This window comes from Syngnathus typhle, linkage group LG14 (genome assembly GCF_033458585.1).
Source record: "Syngnathus typhle isolate RoL2023-S1 ecotype Sweden linkage group LG14, RoL_Styp_1.0, whole genome shotgun sequence".
Classification (NCBI taxonomy): Eukaryota; Metazoa; Chordata; class Actinopteri; order Syngnathiformes; family Syngnathidae; genus Syngnathus; species Syngnathus typhle.
This window is the reverse complement of record NC_083751.1, coordinates 13,284,364-13,304,687: the sequence shown is the minus strand read 5'-3', so window position 1 is coordinate 13,304,687 and position 20,324 is coordinate 13,284,364. Positions and strand designations below refer to the sequence as shown.

General features: G+C 52.9%; 1 protein-coding gene across 1 annotated transcript in view; it reads right to left on the bottom strand.

Moving 5' to 3' along the window:
- The window catches only part of LOC133167246 (leucine-rich repeat-containing protein 24-like), a 43,394-nt gene that overhangs the window by 4,961 nt on the left and 18,109 nt on the right, over positions 1–20,324 (bottom strand). The gene's annotated exons all lie outside the window — the stretch shown is intronic.

Genomic DNA, 20,324 nt, shown 5'->3' with positions numbered 1-20,324 from the left:
GATCCGCCCGGATTTCTTAAGGGTTCTGGATGTTGTGGGGCTGTCATGGCTGACACGTCTCTACAACATCGCGTGGACATCGGGGACAGTGCCTCTGGATTGGCAGACTGGGGTGGTGGTTCCCCTCTTTAAGAAGGGGGACCGAAGGGTGTGTTCCAATTACAGGGGAATTACACTCCTCAGCCTCCCTGGTAAGGTCTATTCAGGGGTGCTGGAGAGGAGGGTCCGTCGGAAGGTCGAACCTCGGATTCAGGAGGAACAGTGTGGCTTTCGTCCTGGCCCTCAGCAGGATCCTCGAGGGTGCATGGGAGTTCGCCCTACCAATCCACGTGTTTTGTGGACTTGGAGAGGTTCTGTGGGGGGGTGCTTCGGGAGTACGGGGTACCGAGCCAACTGATAAGGGCGGTTCGGTCCCTGTATCACCGATGCCAGAGTTTGGTCCGCATTTCCGGCAGTAAGTCGGATTTGTTCCCAGTGAGGGTTGGACTCCGCCAAGGCTGCCCTTTGTCACAGATTCTGTTCATAATTTTTATGGACAGAATTTCTAGGCGCAGCCGAGGCGTTGAGGGTGTCCGGTTTGGGGACCTCAGCATCGAGAGTAAAGAGAGAGCTGAGCCAAAGGGCAAAGCTCTCAATTTACCGGTCGATTTACGCTCCTACCCTCACCTATGGTCATGAGCTATGGGTCGAAGATGGAGATGAAGAAGATGGATGGATGGATGGATGGATGGATGGATGGATGGATGGATGGATGGATGGATGGATGGATGGATGGACTTTGTTCCTATCAACAAAAAGAAAATCGTTTTTACCCCCATACCAAACTTTGAAAATATGAAAATATTTTTAAAATTCCATCATCTCAGTGTTATTTGTGTAGCCCGGTGAAATAGTAGATTACCAGACTAATAGTTTATTTAACTATTTCTGTTACAGTAATTGTCATAATATTCATTATTATGATAGTATATAAATCCTATTTTTTATTTAAATATAGGTCACCCAAACTTAAACTGTAAACTGTCTGTTTAAGCAGTTAGGTTGTGTTTGTGTTCATACCATTTCATTGGTCAATTAAACAAATTGGCATTACATAGTCAAATGTGATTGGCTGTTGTAGGGTAGAGGTTTTTTTTCCCCCCGGGAAGGAGATGTGGAAAAAGAAAAAAAAAAGAGTTAAAAAAGACGGAGCTGAACAGATGTATGCGGGATCCTTGCGAAGGAATGGACAGTGTTGTTGGTAAATAATTTGCTAAGAATACAGGGGTATGTTTTAAGATACGTACAGACTCTCGTAGTTTTTGCCGAGTCGGGAAAGTTTTTTGTGTTGCAAGAGGAGCGAGCATGGAACAGGAAATTAGCAAGGCCGTAGTAACCGCGGTTAACGTCTGAGCTACGTTGCCATTTCGTTGCCACGCACTCAAGCTACCCGACGACAGAGACCATATCTTGCCACGCACTCAAGCTACCCGACGACAGAGACCATATCTTGCCACGCACACAAGCTACGGACAACCGAGACCGTTTATTGCCACGTACTCAAGCTGCAAAAAACCGACAAGGAATTTTAGCTTTGCTGAGTAGTGAGCAAGGCGGGGAAACAGGCCTGCAACGGGGTGGTGCGGACTGAAAAGGACATTTCATACGTCGTGAGTACTGAGTGTGCGTGTGAGTGGGCCCACTACACTAAAATTCTGAGCGTGTGTGTATCCGTGTGCGCGTGTGAAAAGAAGTTTGTCTTTTGCCATTGTTCTATGTGGATTTACTTTCGTTTTGTGTATTAAAATATGGCTCGTTCTAATTTCGCCAATACGTTATAGTTGCTCTGGGTCTCATTTTAACTAGTGTTTGTTTGGTTGGTAGTTTTTACAGACCTCACTTAATTAGGTGAACCTTTGTGGTATCCACCTGAGGGCAAACCGGACCCAAGCACCCACCATTCTCTGGTAGGTTCTACACAGAGTGGTTTACAGGGGTGCTACATAAAATGGAGGCACCGCTGGGATTGATTTAGCTCTAAAATAGTTATAAAATAGCACTACATTTAATTACATTTAGTTTGACCCAGAGAAGTGTAGGTTTAATAGTAATAATAAAATAAAATAATTCTGTATTCTTTACCCTTAAGTTAAAGTCACCTTAACAAAGCCTTAGTTTTCCCCTTTGAAATTTAAATGCTACTTGTAAAAATAAAGCCCATCAAATTTAGTCCTGACAAGTGATCCAAGTAACTGCACAACCAGGGGGAATGGCTCAGCTGAAGAACTGGTGTATTGGAGAAGGCATAGACCTGGCTAACGCTTTGCTGTTGAAAGACGTTCCTGCAGAGGCTGAAACAAATACCATTGAAGAAACCTTGCAGACAATCAAAGCACTTGGGAGAGTCAAAGTAAGAGGAAGGATGTTTGACCCACATTCTCAAAGTCTAACTGTGCTGTGTGAGTGCAAAGAGAAGGTCAATACCAGCGCAATTCCTGTTGATGTATTTCCCGAATGTTCTGTTGGGCCATGGAGGATATTTGTAGTTTCTGCACTAGAGAATGAGACAGCCAGTGATGGTCCAAGTGCGCCGCAAACCCATCCTAGTTTTAATCCCCCACTGCAAGCGTCCTCTCCTGAGGCTATCATCAAAGCTGTTGGTGAAATCTTGAAACTAGGGGTGTAAATCGCGGGTTTTGTCACGATCCGATATAATATCGATATAAAGAACTGCGATACGATATTTGCCGATATCTTAAAGCCTGCTGCGATTCATTCACGATATATCGCGATATAATGCTCTACGATCGATTTTTTTTTTTTTTTTTTTTTTTTTTTTAATAAAAAATATAGAACAATATCCTGATTTATAACAATTCATACGCAAAATCAACAAGGTACTGCAAACTCTTTATTTAGGAAATTACAAGAGTATTGTAGTATACAAATTGCTTACTTTAACACTGAACTTTGATGTCGTGTTTTTTCTTTAAATGTGCGGCGAGATTTGTGCTCCCTGAATATTTGATCACCGCATGGCAGGATTTACAAACTGCACGTGTCTTGTCCGTTGAGCCATCTTTTCCTTGGAATCCAAAGTGCTTCCAAACGAATGACTTGAAGCCTAAAGGGGAGCAAATTTCCTCGTCTTTTTGGACACTAGCCATAGCACAGCCCAGGAGCCGCGTACTAGTTGTCACCTCCCCTTTCACGTGCGTGCTCTGCTCACAACACAACAACGCCGGGCGCACTGCTCCCAGAAAGAGGAAGCAAGCAACAATGAACTGGATTTCAAAATAAAGTCGCGTCTAATGTCCGAGGTCAAACACGGCGATATAAATCGATGTTTACCTTTAGCATCGATGCCAATAAATCGTAGAGCATTATATCGATTAATCGATGTGTATCGTTACACCCCTACTTGAAACAGACACAACAGCCCACCAGCAGTGACATCAGCCCATTCAGGAGACTGCGGACCTTCTCAGGGGTTACGCCCACACTATCTGGAGAAGAACAGTTGGAAAATTGGATTGAACAAGCCAGACTCATGATTGAGGAATGTGAACGTCCGGAAAGAGAAAAGAGGATGAGGATTATGGAAAGTGTAAAAGGTCCTGCGCTAGAGGTCCTGCAAGCTGTCCGATTCAATGACCCCAGCGCAACGTCCACTGAATTCCTGGACATCCTCGAAAATACCTTTGGTACACCAGAGAGCGGAGAAGAACTTTATTTTACCTACAGAATGCTGTGCCAACACCCAAGTGAGAAACTATCCGAGTTCTTGAGGCGCATGGAGCGAGTACTGAATAAAGTCGTCCAAAAAGGGGGCATAAGAGTAGATCACACAGATCGCGCTCGCCTCGACCAGCTCATCAAAGGAGCCACCAGATCTGATTTTATGATCCTGAACCTCCGACTGAGAGAACGACGTGAGAATCCGCCCACTTTCCTGCAGCTACTCACTGAGATACGTCAGGAAGAGGAGCATGAAGCTTCACGCCGCAGACTACAACCGTCCAAAGCAGTTTATGCAAAAAGTGCCATGTTAACCTCAGACACTGAGATCACATGTTTAAAGGCAGAAATAGACCAACTCAAAACGCAAGTATGTGAGCTCACTACGTCCTCATCAATGCCAAGTGGGAATATGACAAGTTTTTTGCCGTCTGTCGATATAAAAACAGACAGTTCAGAAGACAAAAACGTACAAGCCCTAAAGAAAGAGGTGGTGAAGCTCAGAAAACAAGTTTCAGCAATGTCAATTAAGCCTAAGTACAGTTCAGCCTCTGAGAACCGTCAAAGAGAAACTCCGTCTAAGCCCCAGCAGCAAAGAACTTTCACTTCCAGAAACTCAAGTGATTTCTTTTGTTACCGGTGTGGCGAAGATGGGCACATTGCAACTAAATGTATTGCCCCAGAGAACTACCCCAAAGTAATACGGAAACTGCTACAAGCTCAAAGAAAGTCCACGCAAGGCCAAAGACCTGAAGAGGCAAGAGAAAATAATACAAATGCCAATGTGAAGAGGAGTTCTGTCCACATGCAGACCCACAGTTTGCCAGAAGGTCTTGTTGGACCTCCTTCTACTGCCCAAGTAACTATTAATGGCAACCCCTGCACTGCACTCATGGATAGCGGCTCCCAAGTTACCATCATTTTTGACAGCTGGTACAGTGAAAATCTGTCACATATCCCGCTGAACCCGGTGACTGGTCTGTCCATATGGGGCCTGAGTGACTCAAAAGATAGTTACCCTTATAAAGGCTATGTCCAAGTTGAGTTGGAGCTGCCAGACAAGTCAAAATGGAACAAAGCCAAGGCTGTGTCTGTTCTGGCGTTGGTGTGTCCTGACCCTCGTTGTTCCGAGACAATACCCGTTCCTATTGGCACCAATGTCAAGGGTGTTCGGCCTTTTCAGTCAAACTCTACTCAGAAAGTCCTGGAAAATGTAAAGTCCGTTAAAGTTGAAGTGCACAAAGAAAACTACTCACCTTCTTCTGAAAAAAAAAGTCCCGGAGACGACACCAACTTACCTGTTGCTGATGTACGTAGACTTCCAGCGGACCGCGCGCGGCTCGGCTGACGGCGCAGCGCGATCTGGTACCGCTGCGCGGGACGAAACACGCCCCGCGCAGAGTTCCAGGCGGCCGGGAAGACATTTAAGCGCTGCCGCTGCAGCTGCGGCGGGGAGTTGCCTTCCGCCGGTTGACACGACGAGTAAATACACCAGCAATCGCACTTACATAAAATGGACAGGTCCTGGTCCTCTCATCATAGCCCCTGGCACAGAACACATTGCCATTTGTCAAGTCAAAGAAAAGAAAACCCTTGGAGACAGTATACTCCTCACTGAACGTGCTCACTCACCTGCTCTTCCTCCAAGTGTCCTAGTCCAACCAACGGTGTTATTCTCGAAGATGTTAGACACTAATAAGTTTCTGGTGCTTCTGCGAAATGAGTCTCTAAAGTCAACTGCTATCCCTATGGGGACTGTGATTGCACATTTGCATGTCGCTGATGTTGTGACTGATACACCAAGCTCCCATGCCAATATTGTTCCAGCTATGGACCCCTGCTTGTTTAACTTTAGTGATTCGGACATCAGCGAAGAATGGAAGGAAAGACTCAGTACAAAGCTTGCTCAGCATCCCAATGTGTTTTCTACAGAGGAGTGGGATGTGGGTTTGGCAAGAGGTGTAGTGCATAACATCCGGGTAAACAATAACACTCCTTTCAGAGAACGGTCTCGGCGCATTGCACCTGCTGACTTGGATGATCTCCGGCGTCATCTACAAGGTCCGCTGGCTGCTGGAATCATAAAGGAATCAAGGAGTCCATATGCATCCCCGATTGTCCTTGCACGTAAAAAGAATGGCCAACTTCGCATGTGTGTCGACTACCGCACCTTGAACCGCAGAACCATTCCCGATCAGTATGCCGTGCCTCGCATTGACGACGCCCTTGACTGTTTGTCCGGCAGCAAGTGGTTTTCGGTGCTGGATCTGCGCAGCGGCTACTACCAAATCCCAATGGCCGAAGAGGACAAAGAAAAAACAGCATTTATATGTCCTCTGGGTTTTTTCCAGTTTGAGCGGATGCCACAGGGAATTACTGGTGCCCCTGCAACGTTCCAGAGACTGATGGAGAAGACTGTTGGGGACATGCACATGCTAGAAGTTATTGTTTATCTGGATGACCTGATTGTGTTTGGCAAAACATTAGAGGAACACGAACAAAGACTTCTCAAAGTCATTAACCGCCTTGAAGAAGCTGGGCTCAAGCTGTCTCTGGATAAGTGACAGTTTTGTCGCCCTCAAGTGAACTATGTTGGGCACATCGTCTCAGAGCATGGAATTGCCACAGACCCCGCCAAAGTTGAATCTGTGACCAAGTGGACGCAACCCACAGACCTCACATCTCTCCAGTCTTTCTTGGGGTTTTGTGGTTATTACCGTAGATTCATCAAAAACGATTCCATCATCGTTCGTCCGTTAACCGAGCTATGCAAGGGTTATCCTCCAACACAAAAGAAGAAAAAATCCAATCCTTCACCAGACAAGAACTATTACAAAAAAGAAGAGCCTTTCGGTGATCGGTGGGACAAGTCCTGTTCAGAGGCTTTCCAAAGGATCACCCACTGCCTCACAAGTGCTCCTGTGCTGGCATTCGCTGACCCGACCAAACCTTACATGCTTCACATCGATGCAAGTTATCAAGGTTTGGGTGCCGTTCTAAATCAGGAGTACCCAGAAGGGTTAAGACCAGTCGCTTTCGCCAGCCGCAAGCTAAGTACATCTGAAAAGAACTATCCAGTACACCAGCTGGAGTTTTTGGCACTCAAGTGGGCTGTAGTCGACAAATTCCACGATTATTTATATGGAGCTCAGTTTACTGTGAGAACAGACAACAACCCGCTCACCTACATTCTCACGACTGCCAAACTCAACGCAACAGGACATCGTTGGCTCTCCGCCTTGTCCACCTACAATTTTACCCTGCAGTATACACCGTGTTCCAAATTATTATGCAAGTGATATTTATCTCAGATTTTCCAAAATAGTCGGCGGTGGTTCCTTGAAAGGTTACCCGGCTTTCGAGCTCTCCTGCCCGGCGTGAGTTTCGCGTCCGCGCCCCCTCTTTGGCCGGCGGTGGTTCCTTGAAAGGTTACCCGGCTTTCGAGCTCTCCTGCCCGGCGTGAGTTTCGCGTCCGCGCCCCCTCTTTGGCCGGCGGTTGTTCCTTGAAAGGTTACCCGGCTTTCGAGCTCTCCTGCCCGGCGTGAGTTTCGCGTCCGCGCCCCCTCTTTGGCCGGCGGTGGTTCCTTGAAAGGTTACCCGGCTTTCGAGCTCTCCTGCCCGGCGTGAGTTTCGCGTCCGCGCCCCCTCTTTGGCCGGCGGTTGTTCCTTGAAAGGTTACCCGGCTTTCGAGCTCTCCTGCCCGGCGTGAGTTTCGCGTCCGCGCCCCCTCTTTGGCCGGCGGTGGTTCCTTGAAAGGTTACCCGGCTTTCGAGCTCTCCTGCCCGGCGTGAGTTTCGCGTCCGCGCCCCCTCTTTGGCCGGCGGTGGTTCCTTGAAAGGTTACCCGGCTTTCGAGCTCTCCTGCCCGGCGTGAGTTTCGCGTCCGCGCCCCCTCTTTGGCCGGCGGTGGTTCCTTGAAAGGTTACCCGGCTTTCGAGCTCTCCTGCCCGGCGTGAGTTTCGCGTCCGCGCCCCCTCTTTGGCCGGCGGATTTTTCAATCAAAAACAAACAAGTTACATTTTAACATAGGAGCCTTTATTTAATAGCAGCTTCACAATTCTTGCATCCATTGACCTTGTGAGTTTTTGGACAGTTTCTGGTTGAATTTCTTTGCAGGATGTCAGAATAGCCTCCCAGAGCTGCTGTTTGGAAGTGAACTGCCTCCCACCCTCGTAGATCTTCTGCTTGACGATGCTCCAATAGTTTTCAATAGGATTGAGGTCAGGGGAGGATGGGGGCCACACCATCAGTTTCTCTCCCTTCAGTCCCATAGCAGCCAAAGCTGCTGAAGTATTTCTTGCAGCATGAGATGGTGCATTGTCGTGCATGAAGATGATTTTGCTACGGAAAGCACGGTTCTTCCTGTTGTACCATGGACGAAAGTGGTCACTCAGAAACTCCACATACTTTACAGACGTCATTTTCACGCCTTCAGGGACCCTAAAGGGGCCAAGCAGCTCTCTCCCCATGATTCCGGCCCAAAACATGACTCCGCCACCTCCTTGCTGACGCCGCAGCCTTGTTGGGCTATCGTGGCCGTCCACCAACCATCCACGACTCCATCCATCTGTAAAGTCAAGTCAAATCAAGTTTATTTGTATAGCCCTAAATCACAAGCAGTCTCAAAGGGCTTCACATAGACAGAAATTGACAATTATTCTCAATTTCTACACCTACCTGGACCATCCAAGGTTGCACGGCACTCATCAGTGAACAGGACTGTCTGAAAATTAGTCTTCATGTAATCCTGGTCCCACTGCAGCCGTTTCTGCTTGTTCGCGTTGTTTAGGGGTGGCCGAATGGAGGGTTTCCGCATAACTGCAAGACTCTGGAGGATCCTGCACCTCGACGTTTGTAGGACTTCACCGGCACGTGCAGCGTCGAATATTTGTTTGCTCGTCTGTAGTGGCATGCTAGCAGCCGCCCTCTTGATTCGACGTTTTTGTCTTGCAGAAATCCTCCTCGTTGTGCCTTTATCGGCACGAACCCGCGTGTGCTCCGAATCAGCGACGAATTTCTTTACAGTCCGATGGTCACGCTTAAGCTTTCGTGAAATATCGAATGTCTGCATACCTTGTCCAAGGCATTGAACGATTTCACGCTTCTCGACAGCAGAGAGATCCTTTTTCCTCCCCATGGTTGAACGAAATGGCCGAACGCTTAAAAACGCGGAATTTAAATAGACTTTCCTTAATTGCGCTCACCTGGCAGACTATCATGTGACTATCACATGACTGAGGTTGATTTCAGTCATTTAAAGAGACATACAATACCGAGAGTTTACTTGAAAAACAAAAAATGTAATCTTTATGACACTTAAATACATTTTGCATAATAATTTGGAACACGGGACCGTGTTCCAAATTATTATGCAAATTATATTTATCTCAGATTTTCCTAAATAGCTTCCTTGAAATCTTAGCCGCCCTCCGAGCTCTCCTGCCCGGCGTGGGTTTGCGTCAGCGCCCGGTAACATTATGGAAGCTAAAAGAAAGAAAAAAGAAACAAATCTGAGTGCGATTGCTGGTGTCATTTACTCGTCGTGCCGACCGGAGGGAGGCCACTCCCCGCCGCAGCTGAACAGTCATCCCGGCCCAGTGGAGGTCTGCGCAGGGGGGGTCTTCCTTGAAATCTTAGCCGCCTTCCGAGCTCTCCTGCCCGGCGTGGGTTTGCGTCAGCGGCCGGTGTCATTTACTCGTCGTGTCCACCGGAGGGAGGCCACTCCCCGCCGCAGCTGAACAGTCATCCCGGCCCAGTGGAGGTCTGCGCAGGGGGGGTCTTCCTTGAAATCTTAGCCGCCTTCCGAGCTCTCCTGCCCGGCGTGGGTTTGCGTCAGCGGCCGGTGTCATTTACTCGTCGTGCCGACCGGAGGGAGGCCACTCCCCGCCGCAGCTGAACAGTCATCCCGGCCCAGTGGAGGTCTGCGCAGGGGGGGGTCTTCCTTGAAATCTTAGCCGCCTTCCGAGCTCTCCTGCCCGGCGTGGGTTTGCGTCAGCGGCCGGTGTCATTTACTCGTCGTGCCGACCGGAGGGAGGCCACTCCCCGCCGCAGCTGAACAGTCATCCCGGCCCAGTGGAGGTCTGCGCAGGGGGGGGTCTTCCTTGAAATCTTAGCCGCCTTCCGAGCTCTCCTGCCCGGCGTGGGTTTGCGTCAGCGGCCGGTGTCATTTACTCGTCGTGCCGACCGGAGGGAGGCCACTCCCCGCCGCAGCTGAACAGTCATCCCGGCCCAGTGGAGGTCTGCGCAGGGGGGGGTCTTCCTTGAAATCTTAGCCGCCTTCCGAGCTCTCCTGCCCGGCGTGGGTTTGCGTCAGCGGCCGGTGTCATTTACTTGTCGTGTCCACCGGAGGGAGGCCACTCCCCGCCGCAGCTGAACAGTCATCCCGGCCCAGTGGAGGTCTGCGCAGGGGGGGGTCTTCCTTGAAATCTTAGCCGCCTTCCGAGCTCTCCTGCCCGGCGTGGGTTTGCGTCAGCGGCCGGTGTCATTTACTCGTCGTGTCCACCGGAGGGAGGCCACTCCCCGCCGCAGCTGCAGCGGCAGCTTTGAAACGTCATCCCGGCCGCCTGGAACTGTGCGCGGGGGGGGGCGATGCGTCCCGTGCGAGGTACCAGGTCGCGCTGCGCCGTCTGCCTGGCCGCTTTGGGCCCGCTGGAAGTCTATTAAAGCTCCGCGATCTCCGCCTCGGTGCTTAAAAAGCGTCCATCCGCTCTCCTGGAGCTTTTTTCGGTCATCTCGTCCGCGTGCACGGCCTGCCGGTGGCACCGGCTGGAGCTCCGCAAAAAGCTCCATTTCTGTTAAAAATGCTTAGCCGCGTCCCTGGAAGCCCAATCGGGAGTAAAAAGTGAGGGGGAAGGCCGCCAAAGCACCGGCTGGAAGTGCGCAAAAAGCTCCATTTCTGTTAAAAATGCTTAGCCGCGTCCCTGGAAGCCCAATCGGGCGTAGAAAGTGAGGGGGAAGGCCCCCAAAGCACCGGCTGGAAGTGCGCAAAAAGCTCCATTTCTGTTAAAAATGCTTAGCCGCGTCCCTGGAAGCCCAATCGGGCGTAGAAAGTGAGGGGGAAGGCCCCCAAAGCACCGGCTGGAAGTGCGCAAAAAGCTCCATTTCTGTTAAAAATGCTTAGCCGCGTCCCTGGAAGCCCAATCGGGCGTAGAAAGTGAGGGGGAAGGCCCCCAAAGCACCGACTGGAAGTGCGCAAAAAGCTCCATTTCTGTTAAAAATGCTTAGCCGCGTCCCTGGAAGCCCAATCGGGCGTAGAAAGTGAGGGGGAAGGCCCCCAAAGCACCGGCTGGAAGTGCGCAAAAAGCTCCATTTCTGTTAAAAATGCTTAGCCGCGTCCCTGGAAGCCCAATCGGGTGTAAAATGTTAGGCGGAACGGCCCTGGAGCTCCGTGTGGAGGTCCTCAAAAAGCTCCATAACGTGTTAAAAATGCTTAGCCGCGTCCCTGGAAGCCCAATCGGGCGTAAAATGTTAGGCGGAACGGCCCTGGAGCTCGGTGTGGAAGTCCCAAAAAAGCTCCATAACGTGTTAAAAATGCTTAGCCGCGTCCCTGGAAGCCCAATCGGGCGTAAAATGTTAGGCGGAACGGCCCTGGAGAAAAGAAATCCGCTCCTGGTACCTAAAATTTTCTCCAGCGGCGGGCTCGGAGTCTCATCTTTCTCCTGGCCGAGAAAAGAGCACTTTCCCCAGGACACCGAACCAGTCAACGTCCCCCTCCTGAGTGGACAAAAAAAATCCACTCCTGGTACCTAAGATTTTCTCCAACGGCGGGCTTGGGACGAAAATGAATCTTCCTCCCGAAATTAAACCACTATAGGCGGACGCCAGCCCCAAGCACCAGCCCGCATAATAATTTGGAACACGGCACCGTGTTCCAAATTATTATGCAAATCTAATCGGGCGTAAAAAGCAAGGCGGAACGGCCCTGGAGCTCCATGTGGTGGTCCTCAAAAAGCTCCATAACGTGTTAAAAATGCTTAGCCGCGTCCCTGGAAGCGTAATCGGGCGTAAAAAGCTAGGCGGAACGGCCCTGGAGCTCCATGTGGAGGTCCTCAAAAAGCTCCATAACGTGTTAAAAATGCTTAGCCGCGTCCCTGGAAGCCCAATCGGGCGTAAAAAGCAAGGCGGAACGGCCCTGGAGCTCCATGTGGAAGTCCTCCAAAAGCTCGATAATTGGTTAAAAATGCTTAGCCGCGTCCCTGGAAGCGTAATCGGGCGTAAAAAGCAAGGCGGAACGACCCTGGAGCTCCGTGTGGAAGTCCTCCAAAAGCTCGATAATTGGTTAAAAATGCTTAGCTGCGTCCCTGGAAGCGTAATCGGGCGTAAAATGTTAGGCGGAACGGCCCTGGAGCTCCGTGTGGAAGTCCTCCAAAAGCTCGATAATTGGTCAAAAATGCTTAGCCGCGTCCCTGGAAGCGTAATCGGGCGTAAAAAGCAAGGCGGAACGGCCCTGGAGCTCCGTGCGGAAGTCCTCCAAACGCTCGATAATTGGTTAAAAATGCTTAGCCGCGTCCCTGGAAGCGTAATCGGGCGTAAAAAGCAAGGCGGAACGGCCCTGGAGCTCCGTGTGGAAGTCCTCCAAAAGCTCGATAATTGGTTAAAAATGCTTAGCCGCGTCCCTGGAAGCGTAATCGGGCGTAAAATGTTAGGCGGAACGGCCCTGGAGCTCCGTGTGGAAGTCCTCCAAAAGCTCGATAATTGGTTAAAAATGCTTAGCCGCGTCCCTGGAAGCGTAATCGGGCGTAAAATGTTAGGCGGAACGGCCCTGGAGCTCCGTGTGGAAGTCCTCCAAAAGCTCGATAATTGGTCAAAAATGCTTAGCCGTGTCCCTGGAAGCGTAATCGGGCGTAAAAAGCAAGGCGGAACGGCCCTGGAGCTCCGTGCGGAAGTCCTCCAAAAGCTCGATAATTGGTTAAAAATGCTTAGCCGCGTCCCTGGAAGCGTAATCGGGCGTAAAAAGCAAGGCGGAACGGCCCTGGAGCTCCGTGTGGAAGTCCTCCAAAAGCTCGATAATTGGTCAAAAATGCTTAGCCGCGGCCCTGGAAGCCCAATCGGGCGTAAAAAGTTAGGCGGAACGGCCCTGGAGCTCCGTGTGGAAGTCCTCCAAAAGCTCGATAATTGGTCAAAAATGCTTAGCCGCGGCCCTGGAAGCCCAATCGGGCGTAAAAAGTTAGGCGGAACGGCCCTGGAGCTCCGTGTGGAAGTCCTCCAAAAGCTCGATAATTGGTCAAAAATGCTTAGCCGCCTCCCTGGAAGCCTAATCGGGCGTAAAAAGTTAGGCGGAACGGCCCCAAAGCTCCACACGGAAGTCCGAAAAAAGCTCCTTGATTGGTTAAAAATGCTTAGCCGCCTCCCTGGAAGCCCAATCGGGCGTAAAAAGTTAGGCGGAACGGCCCCAAAGCTCCACACGGAAGTCCGAAAAAAGCTCCATGATTGGTTAAAAATGCTTAGCCGCCTCCCTGGAAGCCCAATCGGGCGTAAAAAGTTAGGCGGAACGGCCCCAAAGCTCCACACGGAAGTCAGAAAAAAGCTCCATGATTGGTTAAAAATGCTTAGCCGCCTCCCTGGAAGCCCAATCGGGCGTAAAAAGTTAGGCGGAACGGCCCCAAAGCTCCACACGGAAGTCCGAAAAAAGCTCCATGATTGGTTAAAAATGCTTAGCCGCCTCCCTGGAAGCCCAATCGGGCGTAAAAAGTTAGGCGGAACGGCCCCAAAGCTCCACACGGAAGTCCGAAAAAAGCTCCATGATTGGTTAAAAATGCTTAGCCGCCTCCCTGGAAGCCCAATCGGGCGTAAAAAGTTAGGCGGAACGGCCCCAAAGCTCCACACGGAAGTCCGAAAAAAGCTCCATGATTGGTTAAAAATGCTTAGCCGCCTCCCTGGAAGCCCAATCGGGCGTAAAAAGTTAGGCGGAACGGCCCCAAAGCTCCACACGGAAGTCCGAAAAAAGCTCCATGATTGGTTAAAAATGCTTAGCCGCCTCCCTGGAAGCCCAATCGGGCGTAAAAAGTTAGGCGGAACGGCCCCAAAGCTCCACACGGAAGTCCGAAAAAAGCTCCATGATTGGTTAAAAATGCTTAGCCGCCTCCCTGGAAGCCCAATCGGGCGTAAAAAGTTAGGCGGAACGGCCCCAAAGCTCCACACGGAAGTCCCAAAAAACCTCCATGATTGGTTAAAAATGCTTAGCCGCCTCCCTGGAAGCCCAATCGGGCGTAAAAAGTTAGGCGGAACGGCCCCAAAGCTCCACACGGAAGTCCCAAAAAAGCTCAAAAATTTTCTAAGTGCCAACGGCTCATTCGCCGTAATGTGTCCGCTCCGCGCTGGTTCCCCGGTCGGCCGCAAATAGCGCAAAATCAGCCTAAGTGCAGTACCAACTTTGGTCTGTTGGTGCGCCAGAGTACGATGAGTTGGTCCCCCTAGTCACTGTACTCATTACCTTTACCCCCTAATCGCAAAATATAGTCAGAACGTATATGCAGAAGACTTTTTTTTCTTTTTTAAAATTTTTCTAAGTGCCAGCGGATGCTGGCACACAAGCTGTCCGAGCTACGACGGTTCCCCGGTCGGACAGCGAGGGTGAAAAAGCGGTCCTGGAGGTCCGATAAAATTTTGCGAATATTTTCTAAGTGTCACCGAGGGCTGACACGCAATCTGTCCGAGGCGCGACGGTTCCCTGGTCGGATCCGAATGTCGAAAATTCGGCCTCTCCACCACGGAGGTCGGTGAGAATTTCAGAATATTTTCTAAGTGCGAGCGTGGGCTGCCGCACAACTTGTCCGAGTGGCGACGGTTCCCCGGTCGGATCCGAATGTCGAAAATTCGGCCTCTCCACCACGGAGGTCGGTGATAATTTCAGAATATTTTCTAAGTGCGAGCGTGGGCTGCCGCACAAGCTGTCCGAGTGGCGACGGTTCCCAGGTCGGCCACGAATGGTGAAAATTCGGCCTCTCCACCACGGAGGTCGGTGATAATTTCAGAATATTTTCTAAGTGCGAGCGTGGGCTGCCGCACAAGCTGTCCGAGTGGCGACGGTTCCCCGGTCGGCCACGAATGTCGAAAATTCTGCCTCTCCACCACGGAAGCCGGTGAGAATTTCAGAATATTTTCTAAGTGCGAGCGTGGGCTGCCGCACAAGCTGCCCGAATTGCGACGGTTCTCCTTTCGGATCCGAATCGCGATAATTCGGCCTCTCCACCACGGAAGTCGGTGAGAATTTCAGAATATTTTCTAAGTGCGAGCGTGGGCTGCCGCACAACTTGTCCGAGTGGCGACGGTTCCCCGGTCGGTTCCGAATGTCGATAATTCGGCCTCTCCACTACGGAGGCCGGTGAGAATTTCAGAATATTTTCTAAGTGCGAGCGTTGGCTGCCGCACAAGCTGCCCGAATTGCGACGGTTCTCCTTTCGGATCCGAATCGCGATAATTCGGCCTCTCCACCACGGAAGTCGGTGAGAATTTCAGAATATTTTCTAAGTGCGAGCGTGGGCTTCCGCACAACTTGTCCGAGTGGCGACGGTTCCCCGGTCGGTTCCGAATGTCGATAATTCGGCCTCTCCACTACGGAGGCCGGTGAGAATTTCAGAATATTTTCTAAGTGCGAGCGTTGGCTGCCGCACAAGCTGCCCGAATTGCGACGGTTCTCCTTTCGGATCCGAATCGCGATAATTCGGCCTCTCCACCACGGAAGTCGGTGAGAATTTCAGAATATTTTCTAAGTGCGAGCGTGGGCTGCCGCACAACTTGTCCGAGTGGCGACGGTTCCCCGGTCGGTTCCGAATGTCGATAATTCGGCCTCTCCACTACGGAGGCCGGTGAGAATTTCAGAATATTTTCTAAGTGCGAGCGTTGGCTGCCGCACAAGCTGCCCGAATTGCGACGGTTCTCCTTTCGGATCCGAATCGCGATAATTCGGCCTCTCCACCACGGAAGTCGGTGAGAATTTCAGAATATTGTCTAAGTGCGAGCGTGGGCTGCCGCACAACTTGTCCGAGTGCCGACGGTTCCCCGGTCGGTTCCGAATCGCGATAATTCGGCCTCTCCACTACGGAGGTCGGTGGGAATTTCAGAATATTTTCTAAGTGCCAACGGCTCTTGCGCCGTAAAGTGTCCGCTTTGTCTGGTTCCCTCGGTCGGCCACAAATAGCGAAAAATCAGCCTCTCCTTCTGGAGCTCGCGCCAACTTTGTCGAATATTTTCTAAGTGCCAACGGCTCTTGCGCCGTAATGTGTCCGCTTTGTCTGGTTCCCTCGGTCGGCCACAAACAGCGAAAAATCAGCCTCTCCTTCTGGAGCTCGCGCCAACTTTGTCGACTATTTTCTAAGTGCCAACGGCTCTTGCGCCGTAATGTGTCCGCTTTGTCTGGTTCCCTCGGTCGGCCACAAATAGCGAAAAATCAGCCTCTCCTTCTGGAGCTCGCGCCAACTTTGGCGAAAAATTTCTAAGTGCCAACGGCTCTTGCGCCGTAATGTGTCCGCTTTGTCTGGTTCCCTCGGTCGGCCGCAAATGGCGAAAAATCAGCCTCTCCTTCTGGAGCTCGCGCCAACTTTGGCGAAAAATTTCTAAGTGCCAACGGCTCTTGCGCCGTAATGTGTCCGCTTTGTCTGGTTCCCTCGGTCGGCCACAAATGGCGAAAAATCAGCCTCTCCTTCTGGAGCTCGTGCCAACTTTGTCGAATATTTTCTAAGTGCCAACGGCTCTTGCGCCGTAATGTGTCCGCTTTGTCTGGTTCCCTCGGTCGGCCGCAAATGGCGAAAAATCAGCCTCTCCTTCTGGAGCTCGCGCCAACTTTGGCGAAAAATTTCTAAGTGCCAACGGCTCTTGCGCCGTAATGTGTCCGCTTTGTCTGGTTCCCTCGGTCGGCCGCAAATGGCGAAAAATCAGCCTCTCCTTCTGGAGCTCGCGCCAACTTTGGCGAAAAATTTCTAAGTGCCAACGGCTCTTGCGCCGTAATGTGTCCGCTTTGTCTGGTTCCCTCGGTCGGCCGCAAATGGCGAAAAATCAGCCTCTCCTTCTGGAGCTCGCGCCAACTTTGGCGAAAAATTTCTAAGTGCCAACGGCTCTTGCGCCGTAATGTGTCCGCTTTGTCTGGTTCCCTCGGTCGGCCACAAATGGCGAAAAATCAGCCTCTCCTTCTGGAGCTCGTGCCAACTTTGTCGAATATTTTCTAAGTGCCAACGGCTCTTGCGCCGTAATGTGTCCGCTTTGTCTGGTTCCCTCGGTCGGCCGCAAATGGCGAAAAATCAGCCTCTCCTTCTGGAGCTCGCGCCAACTTTGGCGAAAAATTTCTAAGTGCCAACGGCTCTTGCGCCGTAATGTGTCCGCTTTGTCTGGTTCCCTCGGTCGGCCACAAATGGGGAAAAATCAGCCTCTCCTTCTGGAGCTCGCGCCAACTTTGGCGAAAAATTTCTAAGTGCCAACGGCTCTTGCGCCGTAAAGTGTCCGCTTTGTCTGGTTCCCTCGGTCGGCCGCAAATAGCGAAAAATCAGCCTCTTCTTCTGGAGCTCGCGCCAACTTTGGCGAAAAATTTCTAAGTGCCAACGGCTCTTGCGCCGTAATGTGTCCGCTTTGTCTGGTTCCCTCGGTCGGCCACAAATAGCGAAAAATCAGCCTCTCCTTCTGGAGCTCGCGCCAACTTTGTCGAATATTTTCTAAGTGCCAACGGCTCTTGCGCCGTAAAGTGTCCGCTTTGTCTGGTTCCCTCGGTCGGCCGCAAATAGCGAAAAATCAGCCTCTCCTTCTGGAGCTCGCGCCAACTTTGGCGAAAAATTTCTAAGTGCCAACGGCTCTTGCGCCGTAAAGTGTCCGCTTTGTCTGGTTCCCTCGGTCGGCCGCAAATAGCGAAAAATCAGCCTCTCCTTCTGGAGCTCGCGCCAACTTTGGCGAATATTTTCTAAGTGCCAACGGCTCTTGCGCCGTAATGTGTCCGCTTTGGCTGGTTCCCTCGGTCGGCCGCAAATAGCGAAAAATCAGCCTCTCGCCCTTCAGGTACCAGGCGTTGGGGTACCAGGGGTAAGTGCAGTACCAGCTTTGGTCTGTTGGTGCGCCAGAGTACGATGAGTTGGTCCCCCTAGTCACTGTACTCATTACCTTTACCCCCAAATCGCAAAATATAGTCAGAACGAGTGTGGGGAACACAAGTTTTGGCCCCGAGAACCAGGCGGCTGGTGTCTCTAGCGACGTGTTCCCCCCCAAAAAGTGTTCACATGCTCGGACAGCGAACCTAGGAGCTACCGCAAAGCACTCTGGAAGTGCAAGAGCGAAAATTTTTCTAAGTACAAAAACTCTCGAAAATTTTCAAAGTGTCACAGTGCTCGAAAATTTTCAAAGTGCTACATGCTTTCCATCCAAGGAAGGAATAGTGGAGGACCGGCCTAAACACAGGCCGGCGGAACGACGGGGAGGACCGGCCGCCTCCTTAAACACAGGCCGGTGGAACGTTGGCAGAATTCTTCTCGTGGAGGACCGGCCGCCTCCTTAAACACAGGCCGGTAGGAACGGTTGGCAGAATTGCGTGACGGCCGCCTGCTCCCGGCGTCCGCACGTGAACGAACACCCCCTCCCGGGGACGGCCGTCTGCTCCCGACCGCCGTCCTTCACCCCCTCACCTTCCGGACCCCCGTCTGCTCCCGGCGGGCCTCCGAGTACCCCCACCTTTTCCCGAACTGACCGACAGGCAATGAGACCCGCCTTGGTAGGGCCCCCACCGGCCCCGGCTCGCGCCGGCGTTGGGTGGACGGTTCCTCCCCACTTGCGGGTCGCTCTCCGTGGAGGACCGGTCGCCTCACTAAACATAGGCCGGGCGAAAATCTGCGAATGTTATACATCCAAGGAGGGAGGACCGGCCGCCTCCTTAAACCACCGGCCGGGCGAAAATCTGCGAATGTTATACATCCAAGGAGGGAGGACCGGTCGCCTCACTAAACATAGGCCGGGCGAAAATCTGCGAATGTTATACATCCAAGGAGGGAGGACCGGCCGCCTCCTTAAACCACCGGCCGGGCGAAAATCTGCGAATGTTATACATCCAAGGAGGGAGGACCGGCCGCCTCCTTAAACCACCGGCCGGGCGAAAATCTGCGAATGTTATCCATCCAAGGACGGAGGACCGGCCGCCTCCTTAAACACAGGCCGGTTGGAACGGTTGGCAGAATCGCGTGACGGCCGCCTACTCCCGGCGTCCGCACGTGAACGAACACCCCCTCCCGGGGACGGCCGTCTGCTCCCGGCCGCCGTCCTTCACCCCCCTCAGCTTCCGGACCCCCGTCTGCTCCCGGCGGGCCTCCGAGTACCCTCCCCTTCTCCCGAACTGACCGACTGGCACTCATGACCCGCCTTGGTAGGGCCCCCACCGGCCCCGGCTCGCGCCGGCGTTGGGTGGACGGTTCCTCCCCACTTGCGGGTCGCACTCTAGCGCCTCGGCCGCCGCGAGAGCGTGCGCTACACGCCGCCCCCGCAGGCCTTGGCGCGACCGTACGGCAGCGAGACCGAGACGCCCCGAATCACCCACCTAGAGGAAATCAACGGAGGCCGAGCGCGCAATCAAATTGCGGCACGCCGCGTGGGCATCCGCCGGCCGCGCCGGTCTACCGCGAATGCTGTTTCTCAAACCCTTGCCTAACCAGACGGCACCGCGGGATGTGTTGTCGCAACTCTGCTCGACTATTCGAATAGCCTTTCCCGACTACCGCGTTGCGGGAGGCGTCTTTCGTGCCGCCGGTGGCGTATGACCTTCCGCGAGAGGCGTGCGGGCTCGGGGGGGCCGCAACGACCGAGTCTGACTCGGACGGGGCGCAGCTTCCCTCCCGGTCGCAGCAATAAGCGCCGAACGCAGTGTTGGTCACCAGCCACCCCGGCGGGTTCGTCGGGAGCGCCGGTACCCTTCCGTAGCTAGTTGCCAGCTGGCCACAGCGGGCCGCACCGACCGAGTCTGACTCGGACGGGGCGCAGCTTCCCGTCTGGGTGACAGCGGCGCTGAGAACGGCGGGGCGGCCGGAACCCCTTCGACCCCCCGGCTCCCACCAGTGTCGATCCAACTCCGCATCCTGGCCGTAGCGCGAGACCGGCGGGCCGCAACGACCGAGTCTGACTCGGACGGGGCGCAGCTTCCCGCTTGGGCCTCGGCGCGCGTGCCTCGCGCGGGCAAGTCGCCGGCACAGCGCCGCGCCCCCGACCCCCGCTTTACGGAAACGAAGCGAGCCTCAGCGGGCCGCAACGACTGAGTCTGACTCGGACGGGGCGCAGCTTCCCACCTGGGTCATTGCACGTTCCCCCAGCTCGGGCCTGGAAGGCCGACGCCTTTCCCCCGGACCACCGCCGTGCCCGCACGGTTCATCCTCGGCCCCCGCTGGCCAAGCCCGACCGACGTGCCACCCCCGTTGCCGAGTTCGCTCTTCCCGAGCTTCGTCCCCAACCCTCACGCGAACCGTCCGTCCCCCGAACCGACCGACGGGAGCCGCTTGCCAAGCGACGTCAGCGTCAGCGTCCTACGGGTCTGATCTGGCCACAGTACGCGCGCGGCAGATAGCGACACCGCGGCGGCGGCGGCGGAGGCAGCCAAAGGGCGGGCCAGCTCACACGGATCAGCTGACGGAGCGCGGCCCGGCTCCTCTCGTC